A 15,560-nucleotide genomic window follows, 5' to 3' on the forward strand; every position below is an offset into this window, starting at 1 on the left:
CCCCCCCCCCATAGTTGTCCCCCTGCCAGCAACGCTGGGAGCTGTGATGCCTTCTCCTGTCTCCCTTGCGCTCCCTCCCTGCTTCCTGCCCTCCAGGCCTCCCACTCTCCTGCCCCTTCTGCTTTCCCTTCCTGCCTTCCCCTCTGGCCGCCGGCTGCGAGCCGCTGCGCCAGGCCTTGGCACGAGTGCCCACAGTAGCTGTATCTCAGGAAAGGCTGTTTGGCAGGCAGATTTAGCACAGGCGGGCGGGGGGGGGAGAGGGGGGACGCTATTAAAAGCCCGCCTCTTTGTTACACGCTGATCGCTGCTCTGGAGGGGGCTTTATGCTAATTCTTCCCCCCTCGCCCTAACAGGAAAAAGAAAAATGAGGCTTTGATAAGCTGCTGAGACTCAGCTGGTGCTGGCCAGTGTCATTCATGGGAGCGTCAGAGCATTACGCTTCATTACAGAGCTGTCTGCTCCTCTCAGGGAGATGACTTAGAGGGCTCTCCTGGCAGCCGCACAGCTGAATCCATCTCTGGCGTGCAGACCTGTCTGCAGGCAGACGCCAAGGCTCAGCCTCAGCCCTGCGCGGGGGGGAAGGGAAGCAGAGGCGGGGGGCTGGAGGCCTCTCTTCCGCAGATGAAGGATCCTTCAAAGCGCGGGGACCAGCAGAGGCAGCACGCGCCGCCCTGGCCCGGAGACCCTGCACGGGACATGCCAGAGGGCATCGGCTTCCTTTCGCTTCTAGCTGCCGTCCCGGAGCTTTTCGGCTGCATCCGGAAGCGCGTGGGCCGGGGAGGCGTCGGGGCGGGCAGGATGCTTCCCAGAGGATGCATCGACCCGGCTGAGATGGGATCTGCCACTTCGGGGAGCCGGGTGGGGGAGCCCAAATGTCTGATGCTGCGGGAGATGCTGTATGGGGGGCAGGAACCAGGTGGGAGCCGGGTGAGCTTCGCGCCTTCGGGAATGTCCCCTTAGGCACCTGGGACCATTTGCATGTCCCTGAAAGCTGGCACGTGGTCACCTGATTTGCACCCGCAGAGACCCAGTTGTGGGCCTCCAGGTTCAGAGGGGCCTTGGGCAGCCAAAAATTGGGCCCGGTAGTTCAGTCAAACCCTAGAGCTCTGCTGGACTGCCAGCATGCCCGTGGTGGGACAGGAGGGGACTCACGGGGAGGCATCTGGGCTGCCACGAGGAAGGGCTGCGAGCCATGGCGCCCTGCGGGGTTGATTCTTGCCTGTCTCTGAATCTGTGGCCACGCCATGGCAGGGGGAGAGGTAAGAGCACCGAGAAGGAGCAGAACAACCTTGGGCCAAATCCTGCAGATCCCAGCAGGGCCGTTTTGCAGGAACGCTTGGAAACGCCAGGCAGGATTGATTGAAATAACACAGAGGACACGGAGGGGAGACGTAGTGTGTGCAGAGGCAAATCCATTTATGCCCAAAGGGTGATGGCATAACATCAAGTCATAAATACGCTCCGGGGTGGTCGGTTCTCCCATCGATACATGGGAGAGGCTGGAGGGGGTTATGCGGGTAATATTTCATCACACGATTGTGAATTACAGCCGTAAATCCTTCTGCGTGCCAGCACAAAGGGCGGGGAGTGCCGGAGAGGGCGTGTGAGCGCGGTCATGCGTGTGCACGGTTCTGGTTTGGAAAAAGCCCGTGCGACCCACACGGCAAGTCGTCGCACGTCAGCCGGGAGCTGCGTATGACGTGGGGCACGCTCACAGGAGGGAAGAGACAGAGAGCACTGCAAGGAAAGCCGTGGTGTGGGGCAGAAGGGGGTCCTGCGTCAAAGGCTGAGTTGCGTCGCAGGGCATCATCGGCATCCATGCAAAGCCAGGGGTCCCGGGGAGGGCAGCTCACCCAAAAAGCGCTGTTATGGCTCTAAAAATTATACAAACTGCCCGTCAAGGGGGAGAAGAGGCTGCATCCTGGGAAGAGAGAGGGGGGCAGATTTCCCCCAGGAAGGGAAATATCAGCAAAAGTCCAGACTGGGGCTTGTAGTGCCAACTGCCAACAGCATCTTGGCACATGGAAAGCGAGGGGTGCATCCGTCGGGGCCGTGCGGGGCAATGCTCAGCCTGGAAGTCCCCGGCCTAGGGACTTCTGTATGTGATACAGGATGGGGCGAGGGGTTCCCACGCTCCCCTGGAAGCGTGTTATCCCTGAATCGGAGCTGTTGGAGATCCAGTTGTGGCTGAGGAAATACCCCCGGCTCAGCAGCAGGAGATGCAGGTGGCTGCTCACCCGGCTAGGGGCGGCCTGGCCCATCTCAGTATTTACAAGCAGTGGTTATGTGCGCGGCGGTAGCCCCAGGCCTGGCCTGGCCCCGGCTGTGCAAGGCGCTGTACAAACACAGATCACAAAGTCCATCCCCCAAAACCTCACGTTTCCTGCAGATGCTCTGGTGCCACCATCGGTCCAGGGAGGCAGGCAGGGGTTGGGGATGACAGCGCTGACGAAAGGCAGGAGGCAGCATGCACGTGGGATGCCGTGGAGCTGTGCAGGCGATGGGGAAGGCAGGAGGGGCAGGCAGGTGGTGCGGCAGGAGGGCGGCACAGGAGCAGGAGGGATCTGGGTGGTGAATCCTAAGGGGATGCCGTGACCTTGTGGAGGAGGGTGGACATGGTGTATGTGAGCGGTGGGGCTGGTTAGAGGGGGCTTAGCAAGAAACTGCCCATCAGACCTGCCCCCTGCCACCCCTTTCACCCATGGAGCTCAGCACATGGTGCCCTCCTAACCTGGGAGCTACTCTCCCCACCACCCTCGATGGGGAAACGGAGGCGCGGTCCAGCTCAGCCTCTGGTCACATTGGGTCAGGGTCCTGCATGGGGGGCCATGCCTGTTCCTGCTCTAACCAGTGAACAGCATTGCTGCTAGGTGGAAGCCAGGGCGCTTAGTGATAACATGGCCGCAGGGGTCTGGCACGAGAGCCAGCGACGCCGTTCAGAGAAGGGGGCTGGAGCTCGGCGCGAGGGGCCTGCATGGCGCTGTGCCCTGAGCCTCGCTGCACAAAACAGACGGGCGCAGAGAGGGCCCCAAGGCCCCTTCCTGCCCTGAGCACCCCGGTAGTGCCTGTGCCGTAGCCTGCAAATGTCCAGGGCATCCCACTTGCATGCTGCCTCCTGCTTTTCTCCTCTGCCCCTCGGCATCATTGGCATCGCCAACCCCTGCCTGCCTCGCTGGACCGACGGCGTGTCCCCCCGATCCTGCGAAGAGGTGAATGGGGAGTCGCAGGGGTTACATATGGCTCAGTCGGATGCCGGGTTTGTCTCCCTCAAGGGACCCGGGGGTTGTTCAGCAGCCCAGGGGAGATGGCGCGTGCACGCTTGGGTGAGCAGCACCGGGCGCACGGGCCTGAGCACAGGAGGGCTCAGGAACGGCAGGAATTCGCCGAGCACCTGGGAGCCGCTGCGGACTGGGTCTCTCCGCGGCAATGTCCCGTTTTCAATTCTGGCCAAATATTTGTCTAGTGCGGACGAGGGGGAGGGCCGGTTTATTTAGGCTTCTTGCCTCCTTCTGGCCCCAGATGCCTCCGGCGTCTCCGGGAAGCTTGTGCAGAGGTCAGCGAAGCCAGTTGTGATGGGCGGGTGGCTCTGGGATTCACAGCCCCAGCAGCTGCAGCTCCTCCTGTGGCTGGGGAGCAATTTGAGGCTTCCTCCCGGCTTCGGGCTGCCCAAAGGGGCAAGTTGGGGCAGGCCGGGCACGCTGCCTTCCCGCAACCTGGGCTCGGCAGAAGAGCTGTCCAGACAGGCTGGGCTTGCAGTAACCCGATGGCTTCTGTGACTCCCCACCAGCCACGTCCCCATCTCCACCTCCTTCGGGTGCTTACCTTGTGTGGTCTAATGGGCACCGCTGAATAAGGGACATTCAGTCCTGCCCCAAGGCCCTAAATCCCAAGCGCTGGCACCCAGAGGGTTAACCCTTCTCCGCAGCCCAAGCCGTTATGGGCATTTTGGCTGTTTCGGGTCTTTATTTAACACATGGCCCAGACAGAGGGTGGAGCATCCAGCAGCGCTGGGCAGACGGGGCCTGAGCGCTGCATCCTCAGACAGGACTTGAAAGCTCTCACCAGCAAACCACAAGAAACACTCAGATGCAGATTACGGCCCTGCTCGGTCCCTGGTAGGTGCTTAGGCCCAGGAAAGGAGGAAGCTGCTTACGAAGCAGCCAGCTCCATAAAAGGAGCGAGGATCGATGCACTCTTTTATTCCTAAAAGGTTTAATTTCCTCTGTCAAATGGACTGAACCGGGATCTCAGCCTGGAGCAGGCGAGGCCACGTCCCAGGGAGGCCCCCGAGCCTGGCTGAGCCAGGGCTGGGTCAGGAACGGCTGGAACCAGTAAAAGAGGGGGGCTGGGGGCACATCGCATTCGCAGTGGGGTCTCACAGCAGGTACAGTCCCCAGCTGCGTCCCATAAATCTAAACCCCCAACCCCCCCAGCTGTGTTTTACCTGCTGCTTTGCTCCTCATTGCAAAGCCAAAGTGACTTAGGTGCTTAATTCCCACTGGGTTAGAGTCAGATGCCCTAATCCTTTGGAAAGCCTGCCCCGACTTTGAACGTTTTGGGCCACAGGCATCTAGTCCCATTGATTCAGAGCAGAACAGGGCCAGGGGAGCAAAAGGAGGTTGGCAGTGGGGAAAGCGATGACGGGGACAGTGCCCGGTGCTCTGGGGCGTTCCTCACTCCTCCCTGTCCCCAACATCGGTTCCCCTCGTTTCGCATCCCTGCAGCGCGTCAGCTCAGCGCAGGCTCCTTGCGCCTCTTCTCTTCCGAGACAGAGCCCCACAATTTACATCTCTGCCGCGTTTGGCCCGGGGAGTCTGCCATCCCCTTTCCTTCAATCTGGCCCCGCGATAATGAAACAGCGTTTTGTTTATATAGCTTCAGCGAGACAGCTTGTCCGATCGCGGTGCCAATAAAAGGGCATTTCAAAGCCTGCTTTGCTGTCTCTGCTGGAAGGGGCCTCGCCAGCGATTTGCATAAGAGCAGAGCGCAAACTATCTGAAGCAATCAGCCTGGCATTCACGGGTACCAGCTTGTTAATCCACACGAAGGGTGTTCTATCATGACAGCCGCGGCAGCCGCGGAGAAAAGCTTCCTTATTAACCTCGCCACTTTGCACCTGTGCATCGCCTGCGCAGCGGTCCGGAGGCTCTCTCGACTTTGGTCTCGCAGCCCCCCAGAATAGGTGGGCGTCACTGTGCCCATTTCACGCTTGAGGAAACTGAGGCAGCATGGGGAAGCTGACCCGGGAATCTGGTGTTCCTCCCAGCTGCGCGGTCCGCGAGAGACCGCTCCTTCTCACCTGAGAGGCCTGGCTTTGCAAGTGGTGGTGCTCTGGGAATCCTCGTTTGTCGTGTCTCTACAGGACATTTACCGCTGATTGCCTGAGCTAATTGCACGGTCAAATGAGGTGTGCATTTTGCAGGCACCTGACCGTTAGAACAATCTTCTTCAATAATATCCTGAAAATGGTGGACGAGGGAGGGAAGAGAGAGGGAGAGAGGGAAAGGGAGTGAAAAACACAAGCTAACCAGCAGGGTTGTGTCGATGAAGCACCTGTCATGTCAAATGGAACAATACCAGGAAGGAGCAAAAGAGCACGCGAGACGACTTGGCTCTTCTCAAACACACGGTCCCTGGTATTTTATTATCGCTCTACACAAAGTGCCGCGGGATCTCTGTAGCTCTCTGGAAGGCAGGGAAGATGGACAGATGATGGGTAAAAAAAAACGACAGCGATAGGTAAATGCTTTCAGTCCTCACTCCAAACACCAGGGCAGCTTGTTTGCTATGAGGCTGGAGGGTTCTCCGAGGGCCATCGTGACAGCGGGTCGTACTTGGGGGTGCCAGTCACTTTGCTGGGACATGCTGTTTCCAAGGAACCCGTCTCTCTTGCGTGTGTGGTCTCAGGGGCCAGGCCTCTTTGCACCTCCCCATGTGCAAACCCCAAACCTCAGTGGGAAACGCTGGTGGCACCACTGCCAAATAGGGCCCCTCACGGACTTGGCAGAGGGCTTTTTCCGTGAAGAAGAGATGCCCAGGGGTCCCGGGACTTCTAGGAGCCGGGGTGGCTGAGCGCAGAAGGACCTGTGCCTAACCCGCCTCTGCTGGAGGCCTGGTGAGGCATCTAAAGGAGAGACTGGCTCTTTCACGGTGATAAAAGGCCCCCCCAGGGACTGAGCATGGGCGTCTCGGGCTCCATGTGAGCTAATTGCATGGTCAAATGAGGTGTGCACACCTCATTTGGTGTCCAGATGCACACCTCATTTGGTGTTCAAATGCACACCTCATTTGACTGTCTCAGGCTCTGCGTGAACACGGAGCAGATGTGCAAATTGAGGGTATCTATCACCCCGCTCCACCTGGTTGTTGAACCAAGACTGCTCTTTGCTCATCAGCGGGGCAGGAGGCGCGTGCAGTCGCTGGCCAGGCTGGCACTCTGTGGGGCATCTGTTCCCCACAGCCATGAGGAGCAATGCCATGCCGGGCACCTCTTCCCTTGGCAAGGGGGACAGCGGGCAGCTCCCGGCAGCCGGGCTCTCGATCTCTTCATGCCCCGACCGGCAGCCAGCCACGGCTAGCGCAGCCACCTGCGAGCCAGAATCGGCCGATACGCATGGCAAGTTCCCGTGCGGTCCATCTGATCGATGAAGAGGAGGCCATCCATCAGGGCCGTGCCAAGGGCAGGGAGGCGCTGACTTTCTGTAGCGCTGCACCTGCCGCGGGGGCTCAGTCCTTCCGGCCAGGCATGCTGCACCTGCGAAGGACAGAGGGTCAGCGCATCATTTCACATGTCCTTGCTTTTGTCTGGTGGCGTCAAAAGCTTCAGGCAGGGGCCGGGAAAAGATTTAGGTGCGGAGACTGAAGTGCCAGGTCTCTCTTTAACCTTAGTCACATTTCCCATGTAATGATCGACCTGTTTTCCTCGCTCTCGCAAGCCCCTCAAGGTTGATGTCAATCCAGTAATAAACAGGAGCGCTCCCTCCCGCCACGTTCGGCCCAGCGATGAATTCTGCTCCAGCGCCCGCTTCCCTGCTGCAGAGAGGATTTGCCCAGGATAGCTCGGCTCAGGTTGAGCATCTGGTTTGCAGTGAGGCTCCTGGCTTTTTTTTTTCCTTTTCCTCCCGAATCCAGCCTGCCAGCTGGCATTTCACTGAGGCACAAGGGACTTCGGTGACTTGCTCATGGTTTTCAAGCCCAAGATGCTCTCGGTTTTTGGCGGCTGGCTTCATGTGCTCGGCTCTCCTCCGCCCCCTCCTTTTGAATTCCTTTGAGGTTTTCAGCATTGGAAGGCCGGGGAAAGAAATGGCTTTTGCCCTTTTGACCCGCCACATAATTAAGGGGCTAACCTTAAAAAAAAAAAAAAGAGGAAGAAATAGCTGGGCGAAGGTAGAGAATGGAAAGCAAAAGTAAGGAAGAAAAGAAGGAGGGAAGGAGGGGGCGTTGCAGGGATTAGCACACCCGGGCCATTTCTCTACCACATCTGTTGTGAGGCCGGATGCGCTCGTTCTGCCCTCGGAGCAACACGGTGGTACGGCGGCGTCTGCGACGCTCTGTGCCGGAGCCGTGCGCCCAGATCGGGGAGGACGCGGGCTCAGATGCCCCAGCAGGTGCCCGGCGGAGTCGGGGCCCGGCAGTGCCCAGGGTTTTGCGGGTGCTGCCGGAGGAGAGGCGGCCCCGGGGCTGCAGGGAGAAATGTTGAGTCATACTCGCTGCGCCCAGGCAGCGTTTTCTTTGTCAGCCACCGAGGCGGGGAGCAGTGGGGGCTCCAGGCGAGGGGGTGGCGAGCCGCACCGAGCTCTCTGAACTGGGGCACGTGCCTGGAGCCCAAGGGGAGGCGCGCGGGCCTGGTGCCTGGAGGGGCAGCGCTGGGGCCCGGGGCCTGGCTGCAGCCCCAGGTAGTGCAGGCTGCCATTTATCACTGGGTGTCGAAAGGGAAGACCCCGGTGGGGAGGGGGAGGCTTTGTCTGGTGCAAGGGAGAGGGCTACGCTCCAGCTCCCGGCCCTTCAAAGAAAGAGGGGGGCGCCGAGAGCAGCTGAAGCTGGCGGGGGAGTGGGGGGCACCAACAGGACCCCCTGAGTAGCTGCCACAGTCACCTGCGGTGGTGCTCAGTGGAGCTGGGCCAGGGGGCTCAGGGTCTGGCCCGGGGGTGGAGGCACCGAGCCGTACAAAAGACCCACGCGGCGCTACCCAGTCCTGCCCCCGGAAGCCCCCCATGGGCACGGGGCAGGGGCGGCTGGGGCTGGAGGCAGAGCTCATCCCCGCGCCGCAGCCTCGTCGCCGGGAGCAGGGCCGCTCCGTTTCAATTAACAGGGATGCGCAATTAGCCGCTGTGCTGGCAGCTGGGAGCGGAGCGGGTGCAGCGATTTCCGATCCCCCCAGCCCCCCTCCTCCTCCTCTTTCCTGCTCCCTTAATAACACAATTAGGCGCAGCCGTTTGCGGTATGGCCGGCGGCCAGCGCGGCTCGCAGCTCTGCCAGGCCCCGGCGCTGACACGGGGCAGCCAGCCGGGGCAAGAAAGAGCCGCTGCCAACCTGCCCCTTGCCCCCTGCCTCCTCTGGCCTCCTCTCCTCCCCGTGGCCCCCGTGGCCAGGGCTGGGGGCTGTCAGGATCACCCGGGTTAGGTGCGCAGACTCAGGCTCCAAGCCAGGGGGGCCCCAGGCTGCAGCCCCGGTCTCCCAGTGTGTGGAGCAGGAGGCCTAGTGATCCAGGGAAGGGATCCAGGGCTCCTGGAGCAGGCAGGGAGCTGGGAGGCCGTCGGTTGTGGTTAGTCCACCCAAGTAGCAAAGAGGAAGGGGCAGGACCCAGGGGAGCAGCAGCAGCAGGGAGCTGCCACCAGTTAGCGTCTCCTAGGATCGGGTCCCACGAGAAGAGTTGCAACCTGGAAAGGAGCTTGGAGGGGCTTGGAGCTGCCGTGGTGGCTGCAGGGCGATTACCAGCGTCTCGGTGGGAGTGCGGCCATGGCCGTGAGAGGATGTGCCCGGGCACAGCAGAGCGAGCGCAGTGCGGACCGGCAGGTCCCCCGAGTGCTCCTTCCCTCCTGGAGGGCCTGGTCCAAAGCTTAGTTTCCTACCGGTTTCAGCTGGCGTTGGATGGGGTCCTTCCCCGTCACCCCTGCAAGCCTCAGAAACAAGGAGCAACACTGCCCCTGCACAGCCTGGCCCCAGTGCCAGGCCTGGCTGAGCCCCGGCCATGGGGCTGGGGTGGCACAGGACAAGGAGGGCCTGGCCTCCTGCGCCCTGCCCTGCACCAGGCAGCTCCCAGGCACCCGCTTGCTCCAGACCCTCGCCAGTGTGTTTGGGAGCTTTTCCACCCCTAGAGACAGGACGGTGTGACCTAGGCCACATTGCTTGGCTCTGCCATCCCTCCATCTCCGCACGAGGCTCACGGGGGGCTTCCTTCCCAAGCAGCGGTCTGCAGGGGAGAAGGGGTCTCGCCGCCTCGTGGCCCAGATGGAAGCGGGCGTGGTGCCCCCACACCGGGCTCCAGAAGCTGTCCTGTGCTCCTGCCTGGTGGCAGCAGCACGCCGCACTCCCCAGCAGCTCGCTGGCTGCCTGCGGGAGGAGGCGGGAGCTGGCAGCACCTTGGGCTTTCCCCACGGGGCTCCTCCGTCATGCTCCAAAGACCCCCTGCTTCCTTGCTCCTCCTTCCTCTCACAGCGCCGTTCTCCTACCCAAGAAGGCCTTGTGGGGTTCCCCTGGATGATGGGTCTGGCTTGCTTCTTCCCCCCTCTCCAAATGTCTGCTTCTCCTGCTCCTCAGAGCTGCCTCTCAGGCTTTGCTGACAAACGCGTGACTCTCACATGCCCTCGGGAAGCCGGGCTGCGGCGGGATGGCCCAGCCCGGGAGCGCGCTGCATGCGTGCATATGCGTGCGTGCTTGTGCGTGTATGTGAGAGAGGCGGTGCTGGCGGCTTGGATGGATCCTTAGCACCGGGGCCCGGGCAGCCCTCACAAGCTGTGCTGGCTGCTTAATAGGCAGAACTAGGCGGTGGAGGTTAAACTGACTAGAGGCAGTGCCTCCCCCCCTACACTGCTATTGTTTCAGTCTGTCTGGCTGCAGATTCAATAAGACAGCAGGGTATTGATTTCCATTGTGAAGGCGATCACGAGACGGGCTAGAAACTTCTTTTTAATTGAAAGCTCAGATCCCGGAGACTTCGGCAGGGAGAGAGGGCCTGGGGGTGGGAGCTCACGGCCCACAGCTGCTCCCCACATCCAGAGAGAGGTTTACCTTGCTTGACTCCCAGCCTGCAGGAAACAGCAGGAGCATCTGCTCCGTTCCACCGCCGAGCGAGGCCACAGGCAGGATGGGAGAGGGAGCTTCTTGGAGCGGCACCTGCTGAGCACCGCCGCCCTGCCTGGCTCTGTCAGGCCTGGCTGCATGGTCCGGGCAGCCAGGGAGGGGGCCGGCTCTGCTGTGGTGTCAGGGCTGTTGTTGCCCCACAGGGCTGCATTTCGGAGCCAGTCCCGAAGGGTGCTGAGCTGCTTCAGGGCAGTGCGGAGCACTGCGGGCAGCTCACGGGGTCAACCCCTTTGTCCCTTTCCATGGAGTGGAAGTGAGCCCAGCTAAGGCCCGGGAGCAGCTCTAGGGTAGCGGGTACCGCACGGACGCTCTCCATCCCTTTCAAACTCTTCCACCTTGCTTCAGCACCTGCCCAGAAGCCCCGTACAGTGCCGCTGGCATACCTCGCCCTAGCTCTGGCCCATGCACGGCTGGGGCACTGCAGCCGGGTAGCGACTCACAGCACTGCTGCTCTCCGGGGCTGGCTGTGGAGCAGTGCATACGGCGTGGGGGAAAGGGCTTGAGGCAGGGATTGCTGTGCACTCATTTCCCTTGTGACCCAGCGCCCCCATATGTCCAGGCTTCTGCCTCCGGTTGCAGCGCGGAGGCAAGGCACCACACCAGGAATTTTGCCTCCTGCATGACCGCCGGGGGTCTGGAGGGCAGCCCCTGGCTGTTGCTCTGCCCTCCGTGTGCATACGGGGGACGGGGGTTCTCCAGGCCTCTCCATAACGAGATCCCTGGCCTGTGCCAGGGCGAGGCCTCGGGGTGGTCCAGCACAGTGAGAAGGTCAGCCGCTCAGAGGTTCCTCTCCCACAGCACTCGTGGCCGCGTGGGCTTGCTCCTGCCGGGGCTGATAGACCTCCTGGAGCAGCCTGAGCAGCCAGCGCCTCCTCTTCCAGGTCTGGCAGGTCCCCGTGACCATGGTGGGATGCTGCAGGGATGTTGGCCTCCATCTCCATGTCCAAGGCTGCATTGCAGTGCTGCAGACCAGGCCAGCAGCCCCCCTTCACCTTGCGGGGCAGAGCTCTCTGGGAAAGCCGCTGACCATCACCTGGCATGAGTGGCTGCAGCTAGGAGATGGAAACAGGTGCCTTGTGGCTGGAGCGGAAGGGGGAGGCACGGGATACCAGGAGCCCGTCTTCTGCTGCACAGCTGTGCCTGCGTGCCTTGGCTGCTCCGTGCCTCAGTTTCCCCGCTTGTGAACGGGACCGTGAAGGGCAAAAGGTTTGGGTCGCTGCGGGATCGTCCTCATCTGTGCTGCCTCCTGGGGTCAGGTGACAAGTGCTGGCTCCCCTCCATGGCCACCTCTGTGCTCCCAGGGCTGTGAGACAGAACGTGCCCTGGGCCGGCGCTGCCTGGGTGTCCCCAGGCTGTGTGGGTGGGTGGGATCAGGACCGGAGGCAGCTGAATCGCATCCCCCCCCCACCACATCATCCCAAACCGCTGGTCAGATAAGAGGTCGTCCCCATGGCAATGGCCTGCTCCTGAGGCCTGGCGGCTCGGCGCTCAGGCCCGGAGGCTGGGAGCCCAGGCGCGGGGGCGGAGGTTGCCTCTGGCCGAGTGGCAGGGGAAGGAATGTCTGACGTGCGCCCGAGCCAGCGCGGGCTGTGGGAACGGCTCTCGCCCGGCCCTGGCCCGCGGCCCCGCTCCGGAGCCGTGGCACCAAGGGGCAGACGGGCCTGGCTGCCTGGAGGGGCTCTGGGCACGCGCCCGCATCTCCCAGGGCTGAAGCCAGTTTGCATGGAGCAGGGGGCAGAGGGCTGGGAAGGATCTCCATGCTCGAGGGGTGTTTTCCCTGCACTAATGAGCTCCCTTGATGCTCTGGGGGGGAAGCCCCCGCCGCTCCCACGGCCGGTGGAGCCAAGTCTTGATAAAGCAAAAGGCCAAACCTCCTCCCTGACCCCAACCAGGCCATGGCCCCGGCATTAAAACCCCTCATGCTTTTGCACTAGCCAACCTCACGGCCGCCCAGCCACTGGCTCCAGCGCTCATAAGCACCTGCCCGCTCTCCCTCCCCGCCCGCAGGCTGGCGAGACCCATCTTTGATGGCCCCCAGCCGTGGGGCCCGTCGCTGCCCTCGCCCCTTGGGCTGCCCGTCGCGCTCCCCCCGCTCTCTGCCTGGTCCCAAACTCGCGCACCGGGCAGGGCTCCGGGAAGCGCGCAGCGCTGCGTGGTATGCGTGTCACCCTGACACGGCCGTCTCCCCCGCCGCTGCTCCTGGGACAGGCTGACCCAGCGTGCAGCGTTCTCCCAGGCTGTCTTGAAGGCAAAACAACCCAATTTAGGTCTCGCCGGTTGTTGAGCGGAGACACCCAGGCGGGGCCGAGGGACCCTGTCCCCAGGGTCACAAGAGCCTGCTCCGGGGGGGTGTCCATTGCCCGCTGTGCTACACGTGTGGGTGGTGCACGGTGCTGCCAGTGGCCAAAGCCACCCACGAGCACCCAGGGATCAGGGTCACTGCACGGGTTACAGCGAGGGCGCATCAGCTCTCAGTGCCGGCTGCAGGGCGGGGGGGAGCCTGCAGCCTGGGAGGTGCAGCTGGGACTGCTGGGGGAGGTTTTGTCAGCTCCGAGTCCCCCTTGCTAATCCCACTGCCCCAGGCCTCCTGTCCTCAGGAGCTTTGCAGGCACTCTTGGAGGCTGGCAAGGGGATCTTCCTCCCACGGGGACCCCCTCAGGTCTGGGGCTTTCCCAGCTGGGGAGCACATCACGGAGCAGAACCGGCTTGGCCCCTTCTCTCCTGCCAAGCCCTTTCATCCGCCTCTGCTAACCTCCCGCCCAAAGCCCAGTGCTTGTGCTTGGCCTGGCCTTGCCCCAGCTGTTTGGAAAAGTAGCAATAATTAATAATAAAGGAGAAGGGGGGAAGGGGGAAGAGTCTGCTCTTAAAGCGACAGCCCGGTATTTTCACAAGCGGCTTTCATTTGCCAAACCCACTTCCATGTGTCGCGTAAGGGGCCCTTTCTCCCTCTCCTTTGCTTTCGCCCTCCTGCCCCAGAGGCCTTGCTTTGATTTTTTTTTTTTTCCACTCCTTTGTTCCCTGCTCGCCGGCCCTCCCCCTCCTTGGCCTCTTTGGTGGGACAGGGAAACGCTCTCCACCATTTCTGCTCCGCGTGGCCCCAGCGCGGGGCTCAGTGTATTTTAATTGAACTGTCTTTCCACCGAGATATATGCTTTAACCGCACTCGGCTGCTGGGGCGTCCTGGGAAATCCAGCTGTAATACAGAAGAGCTAAATGAAAAGGAGCCTGTGGGCCCCTAAAGGGGAGAGGGAGGGGAGAGGAGAGGTGTTTGGGGGGGTGGGGAGCAGAGGGAGATTTGCAGTGGGACCTTATCAGAAGTAACCCTCCCGGCGGTTTGGGGGGCCATGAGTTGGGAGAATGTGGTTTGTAGGAAATAAATTAATTAATAGGAGTAAGGAAGGTGCTGAAACGGTAACGACACCTGTGGGACGCCCCTTGGGGACTGAGAACGGGCTGGGACCAGCACAAGCTGACAAGCTGTTTGTGCAGGAAGCCAAGCAAAGCTTCACATGTTCCAGCCTCAGCAGCGTGCCGGCTGCGTGGGACGTCCCGGGACGGGGCCAAGTGGCCACGGGCAGGCCGGGGGCTTGCTCTCCCTGCGAGAGGTGGCACGGAGCGGGTGCCCTTGCTTCACGCATGGCAAGCTGGATAGAGCTTGGTGACCTTAGCTGGGAGCCTGGAGAGAGGGTGTGGGAGCGCATGGGAGTGGTGTGGGGTGCGTGTGGGGCGGGACGGCACATGTGCGCACGCTTCTCACTGGGCACGTGCACGTGTGCGCCCACCTCGTGCCTGAGTGTCGTGCACACTAGCGGTTCTGCATGGGGACCGTTTGTTTGGCACATCCAGCCTGACATCTCCAGTGAAAGGAGCAGGGATGACTCAGATCAGTCCCTAGCACAGACAGCGCGCGCCAGAGAAGCCCGGGTTAAAAAAAGCAAGAGGAAGGGGGAAAAAAAACCCCTCCTGCCTGGGAGTGCGGCGCAGTTTGGCTCCCAGCAGGCGTCTGGCGTGATGTGTGAGACGCACCAGCCAGCGTGCGCTGAAGTGGGGAAGTAGGGCTCGCCGCTGTGCCCCTTGTTACCACCATCTCCATAATCAGCCCTGGGGAAGGATGGGGAGAGATGGGTCTCCTTGCAGAACAGGAGCCGCAGGGGCCAGTGTGGTGGCCTGCAGGGCCCCCTGGCTCCAAGGAGCAGGGCCTGGCCCAGGGGTTTTAGGGCCATGACACAGCGTCAGCATGCACCGGGGTGCCCCTACATTGTAAAGTGTCCCCCCCCATGGGAGGGGGGGTGTCCTTGCTTACCCACAATGCCTTGTGCTGGGGGGGGCCAGGGAAAGACCTCCCTTCCCCTGGTTCAGAGGCAAGCTTGTGGATGCCGGCACAGCCCCCTTACAACCCCCCTGAAGGAAACCCTCCTTGTTGGCCAGGGGGGGCAGAGCGAGGGGCAGAGGAGGGATTCCCTGTAACGGTCCTCCAGGAGAGGCCGGGGGGAGCTGGCATGGTGGGGGACACCATCCGCAACAGCCACGGATGGGGCTGCAGCGGGGCCGACGACCGCCTCTCTCCCGCGTGGCGCAGGCCCCCCTCGGATGCAAGCAGCATGTTCGTGAGGGGCTGGTGGAGCCGCCATCCCCTCGCCCTTGTATTGGGCAGGCGTCGCCTGCCACGCGGCACGCAATCGGCTGAGCGGCCTCCGCGAGCAAAGACGGGAGGCAGGTGCTGCCTTGCGCCTAACACAATCGGGGCTAGGAAATCGGGACGCTTGATGATGGCTGTGCCTCGCTGCGCTTCTAATAGACGGCTGCTTGAAGGAGCAGACAGATTCCAGATGGTATCAGACCAATTGAGGAGGTTATTGGGAGTGGAGGGGGGGGATGTCTGGAGGAGAAGGAGGGAAGGCAAGCAGAACCAGGAAGTCGAAATGATTTCGTGTGGCAGAGCCCGTGTTCCTGTCCTCAAGTCGTAACTCCAGGCGCGGTAACCAGATCACAGGATCCCGGGCTCCCAAGGGGGGGCGTGGGGAGGAGGAGGAGGAGGAGGAGGAGGATGGCTCCGCGAAGCGCTTTCCAGCAGCTCGGGGCCGGGGGAGCAGAGGCGTGAAGCAGGGCTCGGCCCGGTGGGGTTGCCACCTGCATTGTTTGGCAGCCGAGATGCTCAGGCAGGAAGGGCAGGCTCCGCGCTCCCGACCCCGAGGGTGTCACTAGGCTGCAGCTGCTTGGAGAGGGAGGAATGGCGGGGGCGGGAAGGGGGGGATCGG

General features: G+C 62.0%; 1 protein-coding gene across 2 annotated transcripts in view; it reads left to right on the forward strand.

The window, feature by feature from the left end:
• The window catches only part of RAI1 (retinoic acid induced 1), a 149,360-nt gene that overhangs the window by 114,475 nt on the left and 19,325 nt on the right, over positions 1–15,560 (forward strand). The window contains exon 1 of one of the 2 annotated variants that reach the window (XM_019512660.1): positions 14,973–15,280. The exons of the other annotated variant lie outside the window; for it this stretch is intronic. The gene's annotated coding sequence lies outside the window, so the exon portion shown is untranslated. Of the gene's footprint in view, positions 1–14,972; positions 15,281–15,560 lie in introns of those variants that run through there. 2 annotated transcript variants of the gene reach the window in all.

The sequence above is a fragment of the Gavialis gangeticus genome, unplaced genomic scaffold (assembly GCF_001723915.1).
Source record: "Gavialis gangeticus isolate Ggan-Ray unplaced genomic scaffold, GavGan_comp1, whole genome shotgun sequence".
Classification (NCBI taxonomy): Eukaryota; Metazoa; Chordata; order Crocodylia; family Gavialidae; genus Gavialis; species Gavialis gangeticus.